Source organism: Mustela nivalis (genome assembly GCF_964662115.1).
Source record: "Mustela nivalis genome assembly, chromosome: 15".
Classification (NCBI taxonomy): Eukaryota; Metazoa; Chordata; class Mammalia; order Carnivora; family Mustelidae; genus Mustela; species Mustela nivalis.
The window spans coordinates 13,374,773-13,398,839 of NC_139034.1; the positions used below are offsets into that span (position 1 = coordinate 13,374,773).

The 24,067-nt window shown below is 44.2% G+C and overlaps 2 long non-coding RNA genes across 3 annotated transcripts in view; one reads left to right on the forward strand and one right to left on the reverse strand.

Moving 5' to 3' along the window:
* Positions 1-24,067, reverse strand: part of LOC309848787 — a 230,280-nt gene that overhangs the window by 139,473 nt on the left and 66,740 nt on the right. The gene's annotated exons all lie outside the window — the stretch shown is intronic.
* Positions 3,986-10,061, forward strand: LOC309848788. 2 transcript variants are annotated; one of them, XR_014303286.1, is made up of 4 exons: positions 3,986-4,235; positions 5,835-6,012; positions 6,566-7,112; positions 8,415-10,061. It is a non-coding gene; the product is annotated as an uncharacterized lncRNA (long non-coding RNA). The 2 variants fall into 2 exon arrangements; XR_014303287.1 differs by lacking the exon at positions 5,835-6,012.

Consider the following 24,067-nt stretch of genomic DNA (forward strand, 5'->3'; position numbering starts at 1 on the left):
GGGAAAAAAGTTCACTTTGGCTAATTTCAACTTTTCCACCATTAAATCTGCACCTGCAATGTCAGGGGTCACCAAATAATAAAATGTGGCATCTTTGAAACTGCTCAGTCACGTGAAAAGGGCTGTAATTGAGTAGATTCATTCTCTGAAGCCCCATCACAGACGCACAGCTCCGGGCTGGGGGCGGGGAGGGAGAGAGGGATGGGCCAAAAGCAAGCCAGGCTCTGGGAGGGTACCCTGGGAGCAATAGTGGCCTCTGATGTGGTCCCTTGCTTTTGAAATTTGAGACTAAAAATAAATAAATATCCCACACATTCACTCCATACACACTCCCATACCCACACTGGCCTCCAGCCTTTGTGAGCAGTTTGACCTGATAAATGCGCTTGGCTGGCATCAAATAGTCCGGCTTTGACCGATCCCATTTAAATATGTGAATTAGTCATGAAGCAGGACACAGCTTGGTGAGCTTGCTAAATTGTTGGACGCTATTGAAGGAGAAGGGAGAAAAAAGGAGAAAGCCATTCAGCGTTCTCAATTAGGTGGAGAGGTGCAAGGCATCCCAGCCTCGGCCATGTCTCTTCGCTCACACACCAAGGCTTGGCTGAGAGAGAGTGCAGAGTGAAGCCCTTGCCGGGGCCATAGTGGGTGCAATGGGCAGAGGTCACTTGGTCCCACTTTGGATTCACTTTTTGCAGCATTCCGTGGGACCCCAGCCTTCCTGGCATGAGGACTGTCCTGGACTGCCTTAGGTGACAGCAGGATTTTCCCCAGAGGGAGAGGCCCGTGTGTCCGCCATGCTGAGGTCACTACAGGAGAGGCTAACCTGGAGTTTCCTGCTGTATTTATTAAGCATGTCTCACACCACTTCCTACCTCAGGAGAGAGGGATGAAAGGGAAAGGAAGGCCTCTGGTCCCTCACTTCCAGGAAGGGTAGAGGAGAGCACCACTAGCATGGTCGACGGCGGTAATGGACCTCACCCTGGCATGACGGACTTGCTTGTCGTCTCTAGTTCCCTGAAAATGCACCCCCCCCACACCACACACTAACCCTGGACCCCGTCCCCACGCCCCACACCAATGTTGCCAGGCTGGCCATGCCCTTGCTGAAAGTTCTAAGGGGGGCCGGAAAGAATAAAGAAAATTTGCCTTCAAGCTCCAAGCGCTCAGTAAGGAGGTTGAGCCTGGGCGCTGCGGCCCCTAGATGGGAAGACTGTCCCACACCTACCGTTTTAACCACCCCCTCCTCGCTCAGACATTCTGCACACCCTTCTACAACAAGCAGTTGTCTAAAGCAGGCACTGCTCCCCAAAGACAGTGATGGGGCCCCATGCTCTAGATTATATGCAAAGATGGTGACCAGAAAGACGGTACTTTGGGGAGTGGAAGTCTACTGGCTTGGTTTGCAGTATGTAAGCAATGAGCCAAAGCGGAAACGTGGTATAAAACCAAATAAAAATCCATGCATTTTCTTAAACAGGAGCTTCAGTGCTGATGGCTGGGAAGGGGGGTGAAGCGCTTGCCCCTGCAGTCGGCCCCGCTGGAGAAAGCCCAGCGCCGGGCTCCCTAAGGGCCTCCCAGGAGCGCCAGCACGCTGCAGGCCTTGGCAGTTTTGCCATGCGTGTGCAGGCTCCCGGAAGCTCCTCTCCAGGGCACTAAGGAAACTCACCAAGCCGGAACCCTGCCATGATGGCTGCAGAATGAGGCTGCTTTTGGAACTGTGAAGTAGCAGCGCCCCCTGCCAGTGGGTGGCCGCCATAGCTAGCAAGTGTCCCCCCTGCTGGGAGCCAGCTGGGAGGAGCCAGGAGCTGCCCAGGCCCCAGGAGTGGGGAATCCCGGGTGGCAAAGAGCCAGCCTGCTCCTGCAGAAATCCGGAACGCATCTGTCATGAAGAGGCCCCAGCAGCCCGACCTGCCCAAAGAGAACACGCGAACCGGCCTCGGACCCAGCAGGGTTCCAGCCACACAGGGATGGGCTGGAGACAGACAGGTTGCAGGCTGGCCTGACTCCTGCCCTCTCCTCTTGTTTGAAGCAATGCTATACATGGTGGCCTCACCACGATCAGAATGAGCAATTATACCATATGAAGGTCATATCTTATCATGATCATTTCAATTACTACTCAAAAACTAGGACAAGAGGTCACAGCCCAAGTGTGTCTGGTGTTCTTCTTACTTCAGGATCCTAGTAGCCGAATAATAAAGGCACTACACTGAAGTCAATGTGTGAGAGAGTGTCCTTGGTTACAGTTTCAAAAGACTGCAAAGAATCTAGACCAATCCCTGACTTGACCAGAACCTTCATTCCTGCTGCCCCCCCGCAACCCCCAGCCCTACGTCATATTCCTAGGTCCTGTTTTCACTTTAGCCCACCTGCCAGATTTACATGTGTCTGTTTTCCTTACCTTCACAAGTAAAGATCTTTAAAATGTGAACTCATCCCATTATAAGACAATTCTTGGTTTTCTTTCTCCCATATCCCAAACATTAAAACAGTATCACTCCACACATGCCCTTGTGAAGAGCTATTCATTCACAACTTTGCATCATTGTGCCTCCCCAAAGAGAAACCCTCCTGGGACAGGTACCACCAGCCCACTCAAGACACAGCTTCCAACTCACGCAGGCTCTGCCAGGCTACCTTCCTGTCCATCAGTCCATCATCTTCAGTACAAGCTACAGCCACTCTTGGGAACCACTCCCCCCTGAGCCCTGCGTGTCACAGCCAGAGACGGGGTGCCATCCAAGAGGTCTCCCTCTTCCTCAGTGCTAGCGTGTCCTTCTGCCTAGCCTTCAGCACGTGCTCTGCAACTGGCTACTTCTTGCCACTCCACTGTTCCCACCAGAACCAAGACACCGTCCACCATCAACTCCCAAGGAGGCCTTGCTCTCACTTCTGCCTGCCTCCCCTCTGCAGCCACAGGGATCCTAGATCAGACTGCAACAACAATGACCAGTGAATTCCATGGCTCTCTACGGCACTCGAGGATCTGATCCAAGTGCTGAGCTGGGCTGGGCCTCCAAGGCCTTGTTATCTGTGCCCCGCCTAATTCCCCAGCTTCCTTGAGGGCCCAGTCCCCCTTACTCCTAAGGATCCAGTGACGTCACCCCTCCTACACTTCCTAACACCTTTGCATTTCAGAATCTTTGTCCAACATTTTCCCACCTGGTTGAGTCTTCTCTTTCAGGCTCAGCTCGCCTGCCCTTTCCGTGAGCTCCCAACCTCAATTATTCTTCCTTATTGTGTATGTAGTGCTCCTTCCACAGACACACTTACACCCACTTGAGTATTTGCTGGTTTTCAGTCAGGGTCCTTCCTTGTGTGGCAGGTTTCCTGCGAGTGAGGGAGGTAACCTGTCTTCTTCACTAGGGGACCCCCAGCATCAAGCCCGGGGGCCGGCTGGAGTAGCTGCTCAGCTGAACGGGCTTTAGAAGGTTGCTGTGATTAGCGCAGAGAGGCTTCGTGATTTGCCTGCTGCCACACATCCAGCAGGAGGGCAGGGCGTACAGTTCCTAGGCTAACGTGCCTCCCCTGGAATACTGCTGGGCACGTGGGCATTGCAGAGGAGAGTGGGGCAGGCAGGAGAGAAGACTCTGGCACAGTGATTCTCCACAAGATTCCCTTTAGAGAGTGCTGTGTAAGAACAGGTGAGAAACACATTCAATGTTTACATTTCCTAAAAAACTCTTTTGCTGACCTAATGTGGAGTGCGGGCCATAAGGATCGCTGCACAAGACCACCCCTACCCCACCCCTGTCTGGGGAGGATAACGGATAATACAGCATGTATCTGCGGGCAGATTTGGAAGGCTTTTTGAAGGCCTAGAAAATTGCAGGCCTTTCTGCCATTTCGTTGAGGAGAGTGGGAATGTGGGCCCTGGGCGACCCAGCAGCCTGCGGGGTACACCTGACACGGGGGAGTCCGGGTCCCAGGAGAGGAGCGTCAGGCCAAAGCGGGGGGGGGGGGGGGGGGGGGGGGGGGGAGACTGCACAGCAGAGGGCGCTAGAGAGCCTGTCCAGGGGTACGCCTCCTCGTCCGGGTTACCCGCTCAGCTCCCAGGGAGCCAGCCAGCCAGCCTCTTTCTAAAACAAAGACTATCCGTCTTTCTGCCCTCCTGCGCTTGGCTGTGGTCTCGCTGTTTCTGTGTGGGGAAACGCTGAATGGCCCTATGGATATCTGTTTTTAAAATGCTACCTACTGCTACTGTTGTTGCTCATCAGGTGCCTATGTGGTAGGTGGGTCCTTTCCAAGTCTTCGGGATAAGGGCAGGACTCCGGAATGTGTTTGGGTAGTTGGTTTTTGTTTCTTTTTTTGCTTGGCTTGTGGGTGTGGTATATCAGTGGCTAGTGGTTTCGTTGGTTGGCTGGCTGTGGTTTTTTTTTTTTTTTTTTTTTTTTGGTCTGGCTGGACCTAGAGGTTTCTGTGCTAAATGAAGTAAGTCAGAAAGGCAGATACTGTATGATCTCACTTATAGGTGGAATCAAAAAACACACAACAAATGAACAAACAAAAGAGAAACAGATTCAGAGATAAAGCAAGAAACAGGGGCGCCTGGGTGGCTCAGTGGGTTAAAGCCTCTGTCTTCCGCTCAGGTCATGATTCCAGGATCCTGGGATTGAGCCCTGCATCGGGCTCTCTGCTCAGCGGGGAGTCTGCTTCCTCCTCTCTCTCTGCCTGCCTCTCTGCCTACTTGTGATCTCTCTCTGTCAAATAAATAAATAAAATTTAAAAACAAAAAACCACAAACTCGTGATTACCAAAGTGGGGGAGGGATTGTGGTAGCTGCAAAACAGATTACGGGGATTAAGAGATACAAACTTCCACTTATAAAATGAGTAAATTATGGGAATGTAATGAACACCATAGGGAATATAGCCAATAATATCCTAATAACTTTGTATGGTGACAGATGGTAACTAGATTTATCATGGGGCTCATTTTGTAATGTAAAATATGTCAAATCATCATAATGTACAAAATAGGATATTGTAGTTTAATTATATTTCAATTAAAAAATGAAAGACATATTCATGTCATATTATGGTTGTTGCAGATTATTTTGTAATATTATTTGCATTTATGACTACTTGAAAAGTATAGTAGTTACTCATTCCATGCTAAATCTTTTTTTTTAAAGATTTTATTTCTTTGACAGAGATCACAAGTAGGCAGAGAGGCAGGCAGAGAGAGAGGAGGAAGCAGACTCCCCGCTGAGCAGAGAGCCCGATGCAGGGCTCAATCCCAGGATCCTGGAATCATGACCTGAGCCGAAGGCAGAGGCTTAATCCACTGAGCCACCCAGGCGCCCCCATGCTATATCCTTTATTTAACATGTTAATAAAAGCAAAATATTACTATTTTTAAAAATGTCTTTTTGGAAAAAGGTGCCCTTTCACCAGATCTTCGGTGAGATGCTTTAAATTTCTCTTCCCAAAAAATTGATGGAATGAGAGAAACAACTCCATATGTCAGAAAAGGCTCAAACAGACTGGTGAGGCACCTTTAAATCCTCACACCCCCTCTCTAAAAGAACCTCCACTGGGAACAAGAGTCATGAAGTCAAAGAACATTAAAGCTGAGACAAACTCACCAAATTAAACCACCTTCTCTGTTAGATAGATGGAACAGGAGGCCCAGAGAGTACCTGGGACCTGTCCAAGGTCGTGGCGCCCTCCGTTTCCAGTGTGGAGCTCAGAGGAAAGCAGTATGCAACAAGCTTTCATTTTACTCCTTGTTCACAATCACTGTAGGAAAAGGAGGGGAAACGGATTTGTCTTGCCTGGGATGTTGTCACTTCGAGATGATCAGTGTATTTCTGCTGTATACTTTTCCAGACTTTCAAACTGATGTCAATATTTATATCAAGAACTTACATCAGTTTACTAAAACTGGGTCACGCCATCCATGCTGCATTGTCGACTTCTGCGTGTACACCAACGTGACTCTCTTTCGTGTCAGTTAATATGCATGTCCAATTACTTTTATGCCTTTGTCAAAGATCATTTCTATCGTGTGAGTATATTTCTTGGTTCTTTATTCTGTGTTATTGGTCTTTCCCTCCATCAATATCACACTGTCTTGATTACTGTAGCTAGATAGTAAGGCTAAATATGAGGGGGTGATTCCTCCCACTTTCTTTTCGTTTTTGAGATTGTTTTAGCTATTCTAGGGCCTAAGCCTTTCCGTAGACATTTTAGCACAAGTTTGTCTATATCCACAAAAAGCCTTGTTGAATTGCTATAAAATTTTTATTTGGTTCCATCTAACATCCAAAGTGTGAATTGGTCAGGGACATTTCCAAGATTATCTTCACTTGAACAAGGGCATTTTCAAGATAGAAAATGCATCTTATTCATCTCTAACTGCCAGAATGCCTAGCACAATGCCTCACATACAGTAGGTTCTCAATAAATAATCTGTTGGGTAAGTTCATGGATAGTTGGGTCAAAATACATGTCTTTAAGCAAGAAAGACCATAAGGCAGACAATTCTGCAACAGACGCCAGTGTTTTATTCTGCTCTTACCTCTATTCACCCTTTCAGTTCATTTTACTTTTTCTTCTAGGTTTCCTTCCTAAAACAGAGAGCAGCCCTGAACTATGCTGGTCATATCTGAGCTGACTGCGTCACTCCCATGCACATCTTTGAGAACTCCCGATTCTCTAAACTGAATAAAATCCAGGTTTTTCCATCCCCTTCCCACACATGCAGAGACAACCTGTGTCATTCACCAGCAAGAAAATATATCTTGAGCTCTTGGGATGTGCTAGCGACTGGAAGAAATGAAAAGAATGAGGAAATACAACTCCTGCCTTCAAGAGCTGGAATTGTGGACTCGGCCATGCCAGGTCTGCTGGATACACGGTCCTCTCACTTCTGTTCCAGTGCTTTGCTGCAAGGAACAGTTTCTGGCCTGCATATTATACACCAGGCGTGGGTGCCATCCGAACACCCAGAGTCCTAGGGGAAAGGCCCTTGGCTTCTCGCTCTCAATCCTCTTCCTTTAAGATGAGATCAAAAGACTTGCTTTCCCCCACTGTGCAAGGATATCCAAAGGACTAATAAGAGGGCTTTCATTAAAGGCCTTTGAGGAGGCATGGTATATTGCCAAGGTAATCTATGATTGTTTTTCCTTATTTAGACCCTAAGATAAGCCATAGGAAGGATTACAGCCTTCCATGCCTAGCCATTCATTTTTGAAAACTTTTCCATTCAGCATTAGGAAAACGGAGTCTGGGTACTGTTATTTTTAGGGCCCATAAACCTATAAATCTTCCCCCGAGACTCAGAGTGAATTGATCAGGGTGAATAATTCTCCATACTACTGTAATTGAGGAAGTTAGAAGTGTGCCCAGCGTGTGGCTTGAGAGATTCTTTGTCAAATTCCTACCGGAGCAATGAGCCTGGGCTACAGTGAGGAGCCCTCATCTTTCTCGACCTTGGCCTTGAAATGTCTTCCTTTGTTTGGACCCTGCTGGTCCCTTCTCTATATCGTTCACAGGACCTTCCTTCCCAGCCCAACCTCTGGACTTGGGCAGAGGCTGGGGCTCAGTTCGGGTCTTCCTGCCTGCTCTTTTAACTGTACAGACCCGGAGCAGGAACCCATAGTCCCCACTGTTCTGGTCTCCAGGTGAAAAGCTTCTCCAGAGGACGCCCTGCTCCAGTGTCTTCTTCCCTTTCCTTGCTGCTGGGCCTCGAGAAGAGTGGGCTTGCCCCACCTGGCCCCTCACTCTGTCTTTGAAATCTGCCCACCTGCCTTCGGCCCTCTGCATAGATGAGGGGTGGAGGGAAAAGCCCTACTATTGTCTGTCTGGGCCAGTAACCGAATGTGCAGGGCCAGGTAAGTTAGTGGGGTGTGTCATCCTGCTTATCCGGACCCGGATCTAGAGCCACGGTTTCCCTTCAGCTTTTTCAGTATTAATGCTGACATTCAATCTCCATCTGCCAGTTCCTGGGTTTCTGTCTCAGCTGGTTCTACACTCAGTGGGGAAGAATGGGGTTATTTGTGGCCAACACCCACATACATACTATTTACAAGCTGACAATGCCCAGAGTTGCATATGAAGGCCACATTTCTCTCCTGAGCTAGTTAGTATCTCAATCTGTGTGTCTCTCACACACAGTGAACGTGCTCCACAATGGAACTCCTTATCTTCCCACAGTAGCCTTTCCCACAGCAATAATCCTAAATTTACCTGCTTCCCACTCTAGATACCAAGGAGCTTTTCTCAACCCCCCACTTTCCCACCTCGCCTTGAATCTTCCACCAAGTGCTGTCAACTCTACTTCTGCAATATAATTTAGCTTTATCCTTATCTTCCACCCCCATGGGCCCCCGTGTAGTCTAGGTCAGTGTCACCTCCTGGGAAGGTACAGCATTAACCTCCCTAATATTTCCTCTTGTTCCACTCCAGACCCTTCTCCACCACACAGTCACAATCATGTTCTTCAGAAAAAGAAAATCTTGAAAGCAGCAAAGAAAAATGACACCTTACACAGAGGAGACCAATCATTCAAATGTCCACAAAATTATCCTCAGAAATGGTGGAGGCAGAAGACAGTGGAACATCTTTACAGTGCTGGAGAAAAACAACACATTTGTCAACCGAGAATTTCACCTCCATGCATGCAAGTCTTCAGAAATGAAGGTCAAAGAATTCCACTTTCAACCACTAACAATGAAGAGATTAGATTACCCTTTAGGAAACCAAAGCACTGAATGAAATATACAAAAGGACCATTTCTGGACATTGGACAAGAAGCAGCAAGGGACAGAAGAAGTACATCAGACAAGCTCTATGACTGTCCTAGTGTGGTGCCTGTGTGGTTTCTAGAAGGCAGCACAGGAGGGAGAACCTGGACAGCTCAGCCATCTCCCTGAGTTCAGGGGACAGAGTTAAGAGAAGGAAGAGGAGGGTGGAATTCACAGATCAGAGTGCTGGGAAGGAATGCGCTACACAGAGAGTGATCCAGAGGCCTGTGAAGGGCCCCGTGGCGTCACCTGCTCAAGGCTATGAGGAAGCCACCCCAGGCCAGGGAAAGAGCTGCTGGAAAGGGCGGTCAGCTCACACAAGGCCAGGAGTCATTTGTGTCCTTGCCAGCCAGAGTGGGAAAGCGTCACGATTCATGGGGTATTGGGTGCAAACTCAGAAGGCCATTGCCTCAGTGGTGGGGAAAGGGAAACTCTAGTCTGCTCTTGTGCTACTTGGCAAAGCTTAAAAGCAAGTTTCAAAAGAATAGAACTATTTCTAAGTAACTTATCTGCAACCTGGAAAGAAAAAAAAAACTCAGAAATTTTTAATGGAATACGAAATTATCTGGCATTTGAGAAGGTAAATTTCACAATGTCTGGCGTCCAGTCCAAAATTATGAACTATGCATAAAAGCAGCAAAATGCAGTCCATAATGAGAGCAAAAATCGTTCAATGGAAAGAGAGCTAGATATGACTGATTTAGTAGATGAAAAATTTATGACAACTATTGAGCTTTAAACAGTTATACTCAATATGTTTAAGAGGAGGAGAGCATGGACTACTTAAGGACAGACATGGAAAATTCATACTTCGGGGCACCTGGGTGGCTCAGTGGGTTAAAGCCTCTGCCTTTAGCTCAGGTCATGATCCCAGGGTCCTGGGATCAAGCCCCGCATCAGGCTCCCTGCTCAGCGGGGAGCCTGCTTCCTCCTCTCTCTCTGCCTGCCTCTCTGCCTACTTGTGATCTCTATCAAATAAATACAATCTTAAAAAAAAAAAAAGAAAGAAAAAAGAAAATACATATTTCAAAAGACCCAAAATACAATTCTAGAGAAAAATCTGTGCCTTGGAAAAAATGTACTAGAAAGAATCAATAACATGTTAGACCTTATTTAAAAATGATCTGGGGGACGCATCTGCATGGCTCAGTCCTTAAGCATCCTGATCAGGTCATGATCCTGGGTCATGACCCCAGGGTTCTGGGATCCTGCCCCACATCTGGCTCTTTGCTCAGTGGGAGGCCTGCTTCTCCCTCTCCCACTCCCCCTGTTTGTGTTCCCTCTCTCACTGTGTCTCTCTCTGTCAAATAAATAAATAAAATCTTAAAAATAAATAAGAATGACCTAGGGGCAGGCAGGGGCAATGGGGGAGAGCACCTGCATGGGTCAGTCAGTTCTGCATCTGACTCTTGGTTTTGGCGCAGGTCATGATCTCAAGGTTGTGGGATGGAGCCTTGCATCGGGCTTTAGACTCAGCATGGAGTCTGCTTCAGGTTATCTCTCCCCTCCCTCTGTCCCTCTTCCTCTCTCTCTCAAATAAATAAATAAAATCTTTTTAAAAATGATCTAGGGAGGGGCGCCTGGGTGGCTCAGTGGGTTAAAGCCTCTGCCTTCAGCTCAGGTCATGATCCCTGGGTCCTGGGATTGAGCCCTGTATCGGGCTCTCTGCTCAGCAGGGAGCCTGCTTCCCCCTCTCTCTCTGCCTGCCTGTCTACTTGTGATCTCTGTCAGTCATATAAATTAATAAAATCTTTTTTAAAAAATGGTCTAGGGATACATAGGTGGCTCAGCTGGTTGAGCAACCAACCCTTTATTTTGGCTGGGGTTATGATCTCAGGGTTGTGAGACTGAGCCCCAAATCAGGCTCTGTGCTCAGCAGGGAGTCCGTTTCTCTCTCTCCTCCCCACACCCTGCTCACACATGCTCTCTCTATATAAAATAAATAAATAAAAATTTTAAAATGACCTCGTTCTTTTAAAGGAAAAGACATTTTCCAAATTAAAAGAACTACAAGGGCGCCTGGGTGGCTCAGTGGGTTAAGCCGCTGCCTTCGGCTCAGGTCATGATCTCAGGGTCCTGGGATCGAGTCCCGCATCAGGCTCTCTGCTCAGCAGGGAGCCTGCTTTCCTCTCTCTCTCTCTGCCTGCCTCTCAGACTACTTGTGATTTCTCTCTGTCAAATAAATAAATAAAATATTAAAAAAAAATAAAATAAAATAAAATAAAAAAAATAAAAGAACTACAAAAATGCACTACTATCAAAGTGCTAAAGGAATTTTCTCCTGCCAAGAAGAAATGATACCAAATGGAAATTTAGATCTTTAAGAAGAAATGAAGACAATGAGAAATGGTAAATATAAAGGACCACTTTTTCTTCCTATAATAATATATATAACTGTTTAAAACAAAAATTGTAACATAGTTTTATAAAGTTCATAATGTATGTCGAGACTAATGGATCTACACAGTTGCTTGGTTTCTACATTTTACATGTAGTAGCACAACTGTAACTCTAAACTGTGAAAATATAAGGATGTATATCTTCATTCCTAAGGTAACCATGAAGAAAAGATATGGCTATAAAGCTAATAAATAAATTAAAATAAAAATTTTAAAAATGTTTAAAATAATCCAAAAGTAGGCAGGACTAAGAGAACACAAAGTAAAATAAATAAAGAAACAACAAATAATAAAATGCTAGACCTAAATCCAACCATATCAATTATTATTTAAAATAACAATGAAGTAGATATCCCAATATAAAAGAGATTAGCAGAAAGTATATAACAGCAAGCCTAAAATATACGTGGTCTGTAAGACATGCATTTTAAATATAAGTAAGTGGATAAAAAATGATATACCATGCAAACTGTAAGCATAAAAAGGCTACAGTAGCTATATTAATATCAAAGTGAAACTTGAGAAAACAATATTACCAAAAACAGAAGTATTTCCTAAGGACAAAGGGGTCAATACGTCAAGAAGGCAGAATAATCCCAAGTGTGTATATGCCTAATAACGGAGCTTCAATATTCCTGAAGAAAAAGTCAACAAAAAAATAACCAACTATCATAGTTGGATATGAATGTGAATATCTCACAAGTTGATAAAGTCAATAAAAAATAGATGAACTGAAGAACATTATTAACCACTTTTATTTAGTTGATTTTTACAGAACAATTTTATTTAATTGATTTTTACACAACTTCAGAAAAATACCGAATATACAAATTTGTTGATCAAGATAGACCATATCTTGGACCATAAAACAAAACTCAATAAATTTAAGAGAACTTAAATCATACAGACTATATTCTCTGATCAAAACAAGACAGGGCACCTGGGTGGCTCGGTTGGTTAAGCAACTGCCTTTGGCTCAGGTCTTGAACCTGGAGTCCTAGGATTGAGTCCCACATGGGGCTCCCTGCTCCACGGGGAGTCTGCTTCTCCCTCTGACCTTCTCCCCTTTCATGCTCTCATTCTCTCTCTCAAATAAATAAATAAAATCTTTTTTTAATGTTTTTTAAAAAAGAAACAAGACTAAATTAGAAATTGTAATAGTATACCTAGAAAGACCCTAAGTATTTGGGAATTAAATGCAATTCATTTATAAATAATCGATGGGTCAAAGAAGAAACCACAGGACAATCAGAAAGTGTTTTGAACTAAACAATAATTTTAAAAAGTCAAAAATTTTAAAAATTAAAAAGTTAAAACTTGTGGGATATAAGCAAATAGTGCTTAAAGTTATAACTTTAAGTTCTTATATTAGGAAAATAGAAAATTTTAAAAACAGAGACCTAAAGTTCCACCGTAAGGAGCTAGAAAAAGAAGAGCAAAGTAAACCCAAAGTAACTAGGAGAAAGGGAATAATAGAGATAAGGATAGAAACAAAATATATAGTTGAGAAAATTAACAGAATATTAAGTTTGACAACATGCCCAGACAATTTAATGGGGAAAAAACAGCTTTCTCAACAAGGGGTACAACCAGATATCCATCTGCAAAAGAATGAATTTAAGCCTTTACTTCATACCATCCACAAAAATTAACTCAAAATAGAGTTAAAATACAAAACTCTTAAAACATGGAAGTAAATCCTTGTGAGCTTAGCAATGGCTTCTCAGATGTGACACAAAAGCACAAATGATAAGAAAAAAATTGGTCTTCATCAAAATTAGAAACATTTGTGTCTCAAAGGACATCACTAGGAAATTGAAAACACAACCCAAAGAATAAGAGAAAATATTTGCAAACTATATATTTGATAAGAAACTTTTATTCAGAATATATAAAGAACCTTTGCAATGCAGCAAGAAAAATACAAACAATCCAAATTTTACATAAGCAAAGATTTGAAAAAGATACATAAATGAGCAGTAAGCTCGTGAAAAGATGCTCCGTGTCATTAGTCATCAGGAAAATGCAAACCGTATCATCAAATATCTATCTGGAAGGCTACAATCAAAAAGTCATATAATAACAAAAGTTGGCAAGGATGTAGGGAAACTGGAACCCTTATACACTGCTGGTAGAAATGCAAAGTAGTGCAGCTATTTGGAAAACAGTGTGGATGATTTTCAAAAAGTTAAACATAGAGTTATCACATGGCCCAGGAATTCTACTCCCAGGTACATATCCAAAAGAACTGAAAACATATATCTTCACAAAACTCAAAGTGTTCATAGCAGCATTTTTTGGAAATGGTCAAAGAGTGGAAACAACCCTAATATTCACTAACTAATGAAGACAGACAAAATGTGGTATATCTGTCTAATAGAATGTTATGGGGCCATAAAAAGGAATGAAGTAATGATACATGCCACAACATGGAAGAACCTTGAAAACATTATGCTAAGCCAGACACAAAAGGCCACATATTTATGATTAAAGTGTCTAGAATAGGCATATCTTTAAAGATATCTACTTTAAAGAAAGTAGATTAGTAGTTCTCAGAGACTGGGGGAAAGAAAGACTGGAGAGTGACTGCTAATGGGCATGGAGTTTTGGGAGGAGATGAAATGTTTTGGAATTAGATAGTGGTGATTGATGGTTGCACAATTCTGTAAATATACTAAAAACCACTGAATTCTACACTTTTTTTTTTAAAGATTTTATTTATTTAACAGAGAGAGCACAAGCAGGGGGAGTGGCAGGCAGAGAGGAGGGAGGAGCAGGCTCCCTACTAACCTAGAAGCCCGATGTGGGACTCGATCCCAGGACCCTGGGATCATGACCTGAGCTAAAGGCAGCCGCTTAACCAACTGAGCCACCCAGGCACCCCTGAATTCCACACTTTAAAAGGATGAACTTCATGATATGTGAATTCTATTTCTATAAGCTGTTATTAAAATAATATCATCCACAATCTGAAGAGAAAAACAAAAATAAAGGAGACTATTATGAACAACTTAATAAAAAAAATCAGTATTTAGATGAATTGAAGAAATTCTTGAAAAATACAACTTCCCCAAATTGATACTAAATGAAATAGAGAACCTAAATAACCCTATCTTGATTAAATAAGTTGAATTGTTTTCAAAACTCCTTGCACAAAGAAAACTTCAAGCCTAGATAGTTTCGCTGGTAAATTCTAGAAAACAAAGAAGAAATAATAGGAATCTTATACAAACTTTTCTGAAATACAGAGGTGGGAGGGAATGTATCCCAACTTACTTTGTAAGGCCAATATTTCCTGATACAAAAACTAATAAAGACATTACAAAGCAAGAAAATGGCAAACCATTCATGATCATGAACATAGGTACAAAAAAATCCTTTAAATAAATATTAGCAAATCAAATCTAATTATCTATTTATGACTGTAGCTATAATTATAACTATGTAGAATGTACTGTGACAAAGTAGGGTTTTATTTCAAGAATCCAGAGTTGGCTTAGCATTAGAAAACCAATCCCTATAATTCATTGTATTAATAAAGGAGAAAAATATGATAATTTCAATAACTACAGGAAAACATATGAGAAAATCAACACTCTTTCAAGATTAAAGAGCTCACTATAGCACAAAATTGGAAACAACTCAGATGTCCATCAATAGGGGAGTATATAAACAAACTGCGGTACATCCATGCAACAGAATACCACTCAGCAATGAAATGGAACAAATCTCCAATAGAAGTGACAACATACATGAATCTCAAGATCATTATGCTGAAAGAAGCCCGGTAAAAAAGAGCACATTCCATGTGATTCCATAAATATAAAATTCCCGATCAGTTGCCAGGGGTGGAAGGAGGTATGGATGCAAAGAAGCACATGAAATTTCTGGGGTGATGGAAATGCTCTGAATGTTCATTGTGACAACATTTTCATGGGTGTGTACATCTCCCAAAACTCATCATATAGTTCCCTTTAAAGAGGTACAATTTATTGTGCATAAATTATATCTCAACAAACTTGATAAGATGAAGATCATACAGCCAAAACCATAGACAAAAAGTATTATACAAGTGTTTCAGGCAAAAAATTATTTAAAATACTATGGTATTTTCTGGATTTTATATTTGTGGTATTTGTAATTTTTTCAAACTTTTAATTTTCTGTGACCTGCCCTCTTTTTTACTCACCCCTTAACTTTTAGAATTCTTGGGAGTCTGGGTTCTCACATAGTCTCACTCCACCATCTCCTGACTGATCTCATCCTCTCCATGTCCTTGTTTCTTTCCTTCTTATCAATGACTCACCAAGTCATAACTCTAGCCAAGAATGCTCTCTGGGGCTCCAAAGATACATAACCCAGCTGCCTCATTAATACCTCTGGTATACCTCCAAGTCATCTTAAACTCAGTATCTCCAAAATTGTTTCTTTTGATCTTCACCAGCCTAGGCCTCTCTCATTGTTTCCTTTCAGACTTGATGTAGCTACAATCTGTCTACCCCAATAGGAAGACCAGAAATCCCAGAAATACCAATGACTTAGTGGATTCTCTGCAATCCAAATGCTTGTCACAATCCAGACCATCCGCTCCTGCCTGGACCAGGGAGATAGCCTCCTAATTGTTGACCAGTCCATTCTGACCCCTCTTTCTCCTCTCCACAGTCCCAGTGAACTCTGATATGCAAATACAATCATGTCATTCCCTGCTTACAGCCCTTCTGTGGCTCCATTACTCCCAGAATCAAAACCAAAATCATCATCCTTTCTTAGAGGCAAGTCTGATATTCAGCCAAGCATACTGATATGGATATATCAGTTGTTAAGATATTGAAAGTCTTCAGTATTCCTGGCAAACAGTCACAGGAAAGAGGGCTCCCAACCACGCTAGCCTGAAGGGGATGCAAAGGCCCATCTGCACTCTAGTCCTGAGCACTGTACTTCCCAGCCAAGGCAACTACAAAGGCCCAGCCACTGCATGACTCTTGATGCCCTCTGTAGCTGCTCTGCACCCTGAAATGATGAGTCTCGGCATCACCCTCCAAGCTGAACCAAGAGCAGGGCTGGAAGAAAAGCAAGGGATTGGGTCCCTAGATCTGGAGGAATGGAGAAAAGGGTACTGTTTGTCTATCAAGAGGGTGACTGGTGGCTGTCTCAGTGCACAAAAGCGAGGTCAGCAGAATTTAGATTCAGTGGAGTGAGTTTCTGATGGTAAGATTCGTGAAACTCTAGTTAACTAAAGAGACTGTGTAATTCCTCTCCAAAGACTTAAAAATAGGAAGCCAGAAGAGGGATTTTTTTTTTTTTTTGGTAACCTAACCCCAGTGTTCTTCATACAAAGACTTGCCTTACATCTATTTGTTGGGTTCACCTTTATGTCTTCTATTTCTTCGCTGAGATTTTCTGCAGTTTTGTTTTAAGCATGTTCATCATGGCATGTTGAAGCAATTTTTATAATAATTGTTTTTAAATCCTTGGCAGGTAATTTGTACATATTGGTAATGTACATATTGGCATTTTTCAAATGTGTTTCCTCTTGCAAATTGAGATTTTCCTGGTTCTTGGTATGAGGAGTGATCCTAGACATTTGGAATATTATGATAAGTGTCTCTAGACCTTATTTATAGTTGCTATTTTAGCAGGCTTACACTGACATTACCATGGTGGGGAGAGAGAAGGAATCTTCCTTAGATCTACTCAATCTTTCTATGTGACATTTTCTTGCACAAAATTTATCATGGAAAGAAATCACATAACAATATTTTACTTTCATGATCATGATGCCTACCAAAACATTATCAATTAAAATGAATAAGGAATTTATGCACAGTGTGGGAACCATTTTTTCCATTTTTAAATTACAGGCATTATAAACTGGCCCAGATGATAGCTGTTTTCTCTTTGATAATTTTATGCTCACTATATTCCCTCCCCAACATATGTATTAAAAAGTACTCAATGATTTCATTTTGTCCTGGAAATCCTGGTGATCCTTGCTTTGAAATTACCCGTGTGTGTGTGTGTGTGTACACACGCGCACTGGTGTGTGCACGTTTGCCTGGCTTATTCTGCAATGCCATAAATTCAAGAACAGAAACTATTATTTTATCTCCAAAACTTAGCATAAGGCTTGACTTATAGTAATCTTTTATAACAGTTCTGCTGAACTTAACTCTGGGATATTTTGTATAACTTTTTTTTTTTTAAGATTGATTGACTGACTGATTAATTTGACAGAGAGACAAAGAGAGCACAACCAGGAGGAGTGGCAGGTGGAGGGAGAGGGAGAAGCAGGCTCCCCATGGAGCAGGGAGCCCTATGTGGGGCTCCATCCCAGGACCCTGGGATTGTGACCTGAGCCGAACACAGATGCTTAACTGACAGAGCCGGCCAGGCACCCCTATTTTGTATAACTTTTTAAAATTGAAGGCTTAAAACTGAAATTTAAAACTAACCAAAGAAGTGTTGTTTTTTTAAAGATTTTATTTATTTGACAGAGAGAGAAAGCGAGAGAGGGAACACAAGCAGGAGGAGTGGGAGAGAGAGAAGCAGGCTTCCCGCTGAGCAGGGAGCCATACTTGGGGCTTGATCCCAAAACCCTGGGATCATGACCTGAGCCGAAGGCAGACATTTAATGATGGAGCCACCCAGGTGTCCCACAAAAAAAGGTTCTTGATATCACTGACCCTCCAAGGACATAAGTGAGCAAGAATGAGCTACCATTTATTTCCTTGCGTATTGCTAAAGATTAAAAAGACTGGTTACACTAGAGCTAATACTCAACATATAAAAATCTACCCAACTGATCTCCCATCCGCCAGGTGAGGTATGTGTCCATCCTGCTTGGCTGAGCTTCTGCTGTCATCAGTCAGTAACCACCCTGGCGTTATTTTTCCATGCTGGTGGATATTTTAAAAGTCAGGCCTGGGTTATTTCACTCTGTTAACAAAAGTGAGGTAAAATGTTGGTGGCAATGTGAGTTAATAAAACATTTTTGGAGACTAAATTATGATATCCATCAAGGTAGACATACCGTTTGATCCAGGAGCTCAACACTTGAACATACACTGACCTAAATGCAATGATGTATAAGGATTTCCTATGGTGTTGTGCTAGGGTGCTAGGAATGTGATAAAAGCTCATCACCAGGGATCAATGTCCTATCCCCAGCTTCATGGTGTTTGCCAACAGTTTTCTCATGCCTGGGTGGTCACCATGAACTCAACAATCTTGCTTCCTCACCTTCCTTCCTTACCTTGCTGGCCATTGCAGAGGGAGCAGCTTCCCCGGAAGGCCTTCTTGTTTAGGGAAGTCTGGGAGTCATTCTTGGATGCCCAGCCTAGAGCCCACTCCTCTAATCCATCCAGTGATTCTGCCAGTCCTAGAACACACCACCACAACTGAGACCCTGAAGGCAGGAGCTGTAGATGCCTCCCAACCCCCAGCACATGGGTAGCTGGACAACGACAACGGTGCCCCTGTAGCTGCCTCACCTGACTACAGAAAGTCTCCAGGAGTGGCCCAGGGACCCCCACTCACCTCCATCTTCCATGTCATATGCACGTGTGTATGGAAGGCAACCTGATTTATAGTCAGCTGCAAAAGGCACAGCAGACTGGGTTTTCAGCTTTCCAGACTCTGCGGTCAGAAAGACAATGTACGGGGCGCGCCTGGGTGGCTCAGTGGGTTAAAGCCTCTGCCTTCAGCTCAGGTCATGATCTCAGGTCCTGGGATCGAGCCCCACATCGGGCTCTCTGCTCAGACGGAAGCCTGCTTCCTCCTCTCTCTCTGCCTGCCTCTCTGCCTACTTGTGATCTCTGTCAAATAAATAATTAAATAAATAATCTAAAAAAAAAAAAAAAGAAAGAGGGGCACCTGGGTGGCTCAGTGGGTTAAGCCGCTGCCTTCGGCTCAGGTTGTGATCTCAGGGTCCTGGGATCGAGCCCTGCTTCGGGCTCTCTGCTCAGCGGGGAGCCTGCTTCCTCCTCTCTCTCTCTCTCTCTGCCTGCCTGTGATCTCTGTCTGTCAAATAAATAAATAAAATCTTTAAAAAAAAAAAAAAGAAAGAAAGAAAATGTACGAGGAGGTGGAACTTGGTAGTGAGTGTCAAGGAGACCTGTCCCAGGTAAACCCTAAACATAGGGTTTAAACCTATGAATTCTTTAATACACTAGGAATCTCAAATACTGGAAATGGCCCGCAGCCTTGAGAAGCACTATGTATAGTAGGATTAGAAGAGACCAGCACATTATTTTTAATTTTTTTTTCAGGTTTTATTAGTTTGAGGGTAATATTTTTTTTTTAATAAACATATATTTTTATCCCCAGGGGTACAGGTCTGTGAATCACCAGAGGGTAAGTTTTTGAATATTGTGGTCTGCTTCCCCTGGTGCTAAATCTGCCTCCTATAGACGCCCCTGAAATCATAGCCTAAATTGTACAGGCAAGTGCATGTTTTTCAGGAAAGTTTTTAAAAATCAGCATCTCAAAGGCCCAAAGCAGTTAAGAACTCCTGTGCTGAGGGAAGTGGGGTTCACTTACAACCCCCTCTGAGGAATGGAGAGGAAGTGAAGCACCCAGGGACAGTGTATGCTCATGGCAGCTGTGGAGACAAATCCCCACCCCTGAGGCCCCAAGTTCCCTCTGCTCCAGGTTTCCTTCCGGAGTCCCTTATCTATTGACCCTTAAGAGCTAAATCCGGTTGTGTATCATGATCACCTGTGGAATTTGTCAACATACAGAATTCTGGTCCCCACCTTAACCCAGACTCACTGAATCAAAATTTTTGAAGAGAGAAACCAGTTTGACCAGAAATCTGAATTTTTAACATACTTGATGGGCGATTCAGACACAGCACCAAGTTTGGGAATAAAGCCCAGAGAACTCTGCTTTGTTTCTTCCCAGCCCTGTTTTCCTGCCCTGGTGCTCCCTGCCCCATGCTGGCAACCGCCCCAGTGACAGAGGACAGTCAGGACACACACTCAGGGACAGGTGAGCACTTAGTCACTCCGTGACCCATGGTGCCATTGCCCAGTGTGCGCGGCCGGCTCCCTGTCTGGAGAAGTGAACACTATCACCTTCTGCCAGGTATTAGGAAACACTGACTCATGTCCAGAACTTTGAAATCTGCAGATAAAAGGCACTGTTGATCCCCTCACTGTAACTGTTGTCCCAGAGAATGTTCTCCTGTGAGGAAATCAGGGCTGCTGCTTTTGTAGACCACCTGGAGGTGAAAATGCCCGCCTGCTTCACGGTCAACCCATGTCTGTCCCCAATTACCGAAGTTACCAGCCTCCTGCCATGTTAAAAAACATGGGGCTGTAGGGGGCTCCCATTGCTGGGTATTTCTTCATGAGTTTGGTTCCAAATGTTTCTACCTGATATCTAACCTCGTTGTGGAATCCACTGGTTGAATTTCACCCTATTGCTCTATTCCTGTGGACCTTAAACCCTCTTTATTATACCTAAGGAGAGTCAGCATTCCATAGGGTGAAGGGCAGCGGATGATGTCTTTGTACTGCAGCCAGATGTCGCCATGGGAGCCAGCGGCTTTTATCCTGCGGCTGCTGAATTTCACATATATCAATATTTATCAGCTGGAATATCGTCAGTTTTATACATGCAAACTGAGTGACTGTAAATCATCCTGTGGGTGGGTAACCATGGGGGAAGAGAGGCAGTGTTGTTTGTAAGCGCGCCAGCCCAGTGTGTTTTGTCAGCCAGTGAACGAGTCCTGCAAGCTGGTGACCCGCCAGGACTGGCGAGGCCAGCTAGTGCTGGACAGTTCATGCTGGCAGACAGGGCAGAAGGGACTCACCAGTCTTTAAAGCTTCACTGCATGGTTCACAGTTCCTTGTTCTTTACATATTCTTTAGGGTCCTGGCAGAGTATAACTCATGTTTCAGAAGCTGAAGACATACAGTTCGGTATTGCCATTTGGCCTTCTACACTGCCTCCCAACTCCCCCCACCATTACAAGCCTCTAGGCTGACTTCTTTGAGATCCAATCCAATTTCTTCAAGTTTGGGGTGTTATGTGATGGACAACCAACTGACCCACCTACTGAGCACTCACTGAGGTTAGAGCACAAGCCACCAGGAAAGTCCTGGTCAGGTAGATCCTACTATGAGCCTCCTTTTACAGATGGTAAAACCAAGGGTTGTAGAGGCTAGATAATTTGCTCAGGTCCCGACCGCCAGAAAGTGGCAGAGCCGGAATTATACATCTAATTCAGTGGTGTTTTCAAAACCTGGACCCTTACAGTGTTGGGGTGACAGGGGTGTTGTTAGAGTGGGGCAGGGGCAAAGATCCTCAGAAAAATAGCCCAAATTCATGAGCTTTAATCCAACATCATTTTGGCTTTGGGGGAATTTTTTGAGGTTGTTTTTTGGTTTTTGATTTTTTTGAAGGTTGTAAGTACATATTTTTTTATTTTAAAAATTTTTTAAGATTTTATTTTATTTATTTGGCAGAGAGAGAGCACAAGCAGGAGGAGTGGCTAGCAGAGGGAGAGGGAGAAGCCGGCTCCCCACAGAACCAGGGGGAGCCCGATATGGGACTCCATCCCAGGACCCCGAGATCATGACCTGAGCTAAAGGCAGTCACTTAACCAACTGAACCACCCAGGAGCCCTCTTTTAAATTTATTTATTAAGTTTTTATTTTAATCCCAGTGTCACCAATATACAATATCATATTAACCGCCATTTTATTTTGGTCTCTTTCCCAAGGAGAGAGGATGTTGAGGAGAAAGTAAAATTTGGTCAAGAAGATGGCTCTTTACTTAGAGGTTCTCAAACTCTGGCATGTATCCAAATCATCTGGAGGGTGTGTTCAAGCACAGATTGCTGGGCCATACTCACCATTTTCTAATTGAGCGGCTCTGGGCTGGAACACGAGGATGTACATGTTGGTTGGGTTTTTTTTTGTTGTTGTTGTTGTTTTTAGAGATTTTGTATTTATGTATTTGACAGAGAAAGAGATAGTGAGAGAGGGAACACAAGCAGGGGGAGTGGGAGAGGAAGAAGCAGGCTTCCCGCAGAGCATGGAGTCTGATGTGGGGCTTGATCCCAGGACCCTGGGACTATGACCTGAGCCAAAGGCAGATGTCTAACCACTGAGCCCCCCAGGCACCCCTTAGAGGATGTGTATGTCTAATTAGCTCCCAGCCGAGGCTAATGCTGCTGGTTCAGGGATCCCACTTTGAGAACCGTTGCTGCAGCCTGTGACACTCATCTGGCATATCAAGTTTTGGCTGTTCAGAGATGTCCTTCAGCAAAACTGTGCCTCAGCTTCTGCCCTTCCCACCCAACACTGGCACCTCCTTCCCCTCATGCAGTTCTCCCTGAGTGTGTCACATATCCAGGTCTTGCTGGCAGAGTTCCAACAGTCATTGTCCTGTTCAGCCAACATCTCTTCCAGGGGGTCACTGACATAGAAAACAGGAGGGAACAGACAACTCCCAGCACAACAGAAGGAGCTGGGAATGGTGGCACTTCAGGCTCCACTGGGACCTTTCTTTAGGTGGCCTGGATTTTCCCATGTCCCTTGAATTGCACTCCACAGAACCACCTGTTTCTTCCACCCTCCCGTCACACCAACACCAGAGTCTTGATATTTGATATTTGAAGTTATTGAACTGGATCCTCCCTAGGACACAAGAATGTGTATATACCTTTAAGAAATAAAAGGTATAATCAGGCACGTAGGAAAAAGGGTGTGTCCCCGGAGAAGCACACAGTAGGTAGGGTGCTATTGTAGGGGCTAAAAGAAATAACAATTTTTTAAAAGTAGTGCTGTGCCCAAAGTGGGTCTTAAACTCATGATCCCAAGATCAAGGGTCACAATGCTCCACCGACTGAGTCAGCCAGGTGCCCCAGAAATGACAATTTAAAGTCTGTTCCCCTCCCGCAACGTCAATCATCTCTGTCAGCAAAAACAAGCAGGGGTGCCTTTTCGCCTTTTGTTTTCTCTCCAGCCAAGTCCTGCGTGTGCTTTCAAGTACTCTCCTTGGGAAGGACCCTGGACTCCCCTTTCATCTGCCCTGTCCCCTCGCCACACCTGCCTCTGCCTCAAAGTGACCTTTCCTCAGCACAGCCTCCGTTCTGGCCAGTGCTGGTCGCTCATCACGTAGGCAAGAATGCAGCCTGCCCGCCTCCTGCTGCCCTGCACACTTCTCCAGGGCAATGGCCATGCCTCTATGGCACACAGCAAAGCTTCAACCGAAGCTTTATGAATGAGTACATGAATGACTTTTTCAGTCTCATACAGAACGAACAGAAACACTATGAGTCTGTCCCCATGACAGACCTCTGGGCGCTAATCCTCACGGACTGAGGTACATCATTATAAATGACCAAATATCTCGCTAGAGCTAGACAAAACCCAATGGCTATTTTTTAAAAGATTTTATTTATTTATTTGAGAGAGTGAGTGCACATGAGAGAGCATGAGCAGGACAAAGGGCAGAGGGAGAGGGACAAGTAGACAACCCACTGAGCAGGGAGCCTGAGGCAGGACTCCGTCCCAGGACCCCAGGATCATGACCTGAGCCGAAGGCAGATGCTTAATGGACCGAGCCCCCCAGGTGCCTCCCCAAAGGCTATTTATAAGACAGAGGATCTGTACTCAGCTCCCTATGCAGAGAGAGTCACTGAGCATCACTTCGTACCCAGCTTTGGGCTGAACAAAGCTGAGCAAGGCAGTAACTTCACTTGCCAGTCCCAGAAACCAGTGCTCCTAGAGGCCTCATTCCCTGGCATGGTCCTAAGATCCTTTTACTGAAGGAAAGAGAGGGAGTGGTTTTGTTTCTGGAGCCTGGAATGAAGCTGTGTGTAAGAAGAATGCTCCAAGCTTGGTGGGGACTTTCAATACATAGCCTAAATGTTTTATTCAAGTACAATGCACACATAGAGAAGTAC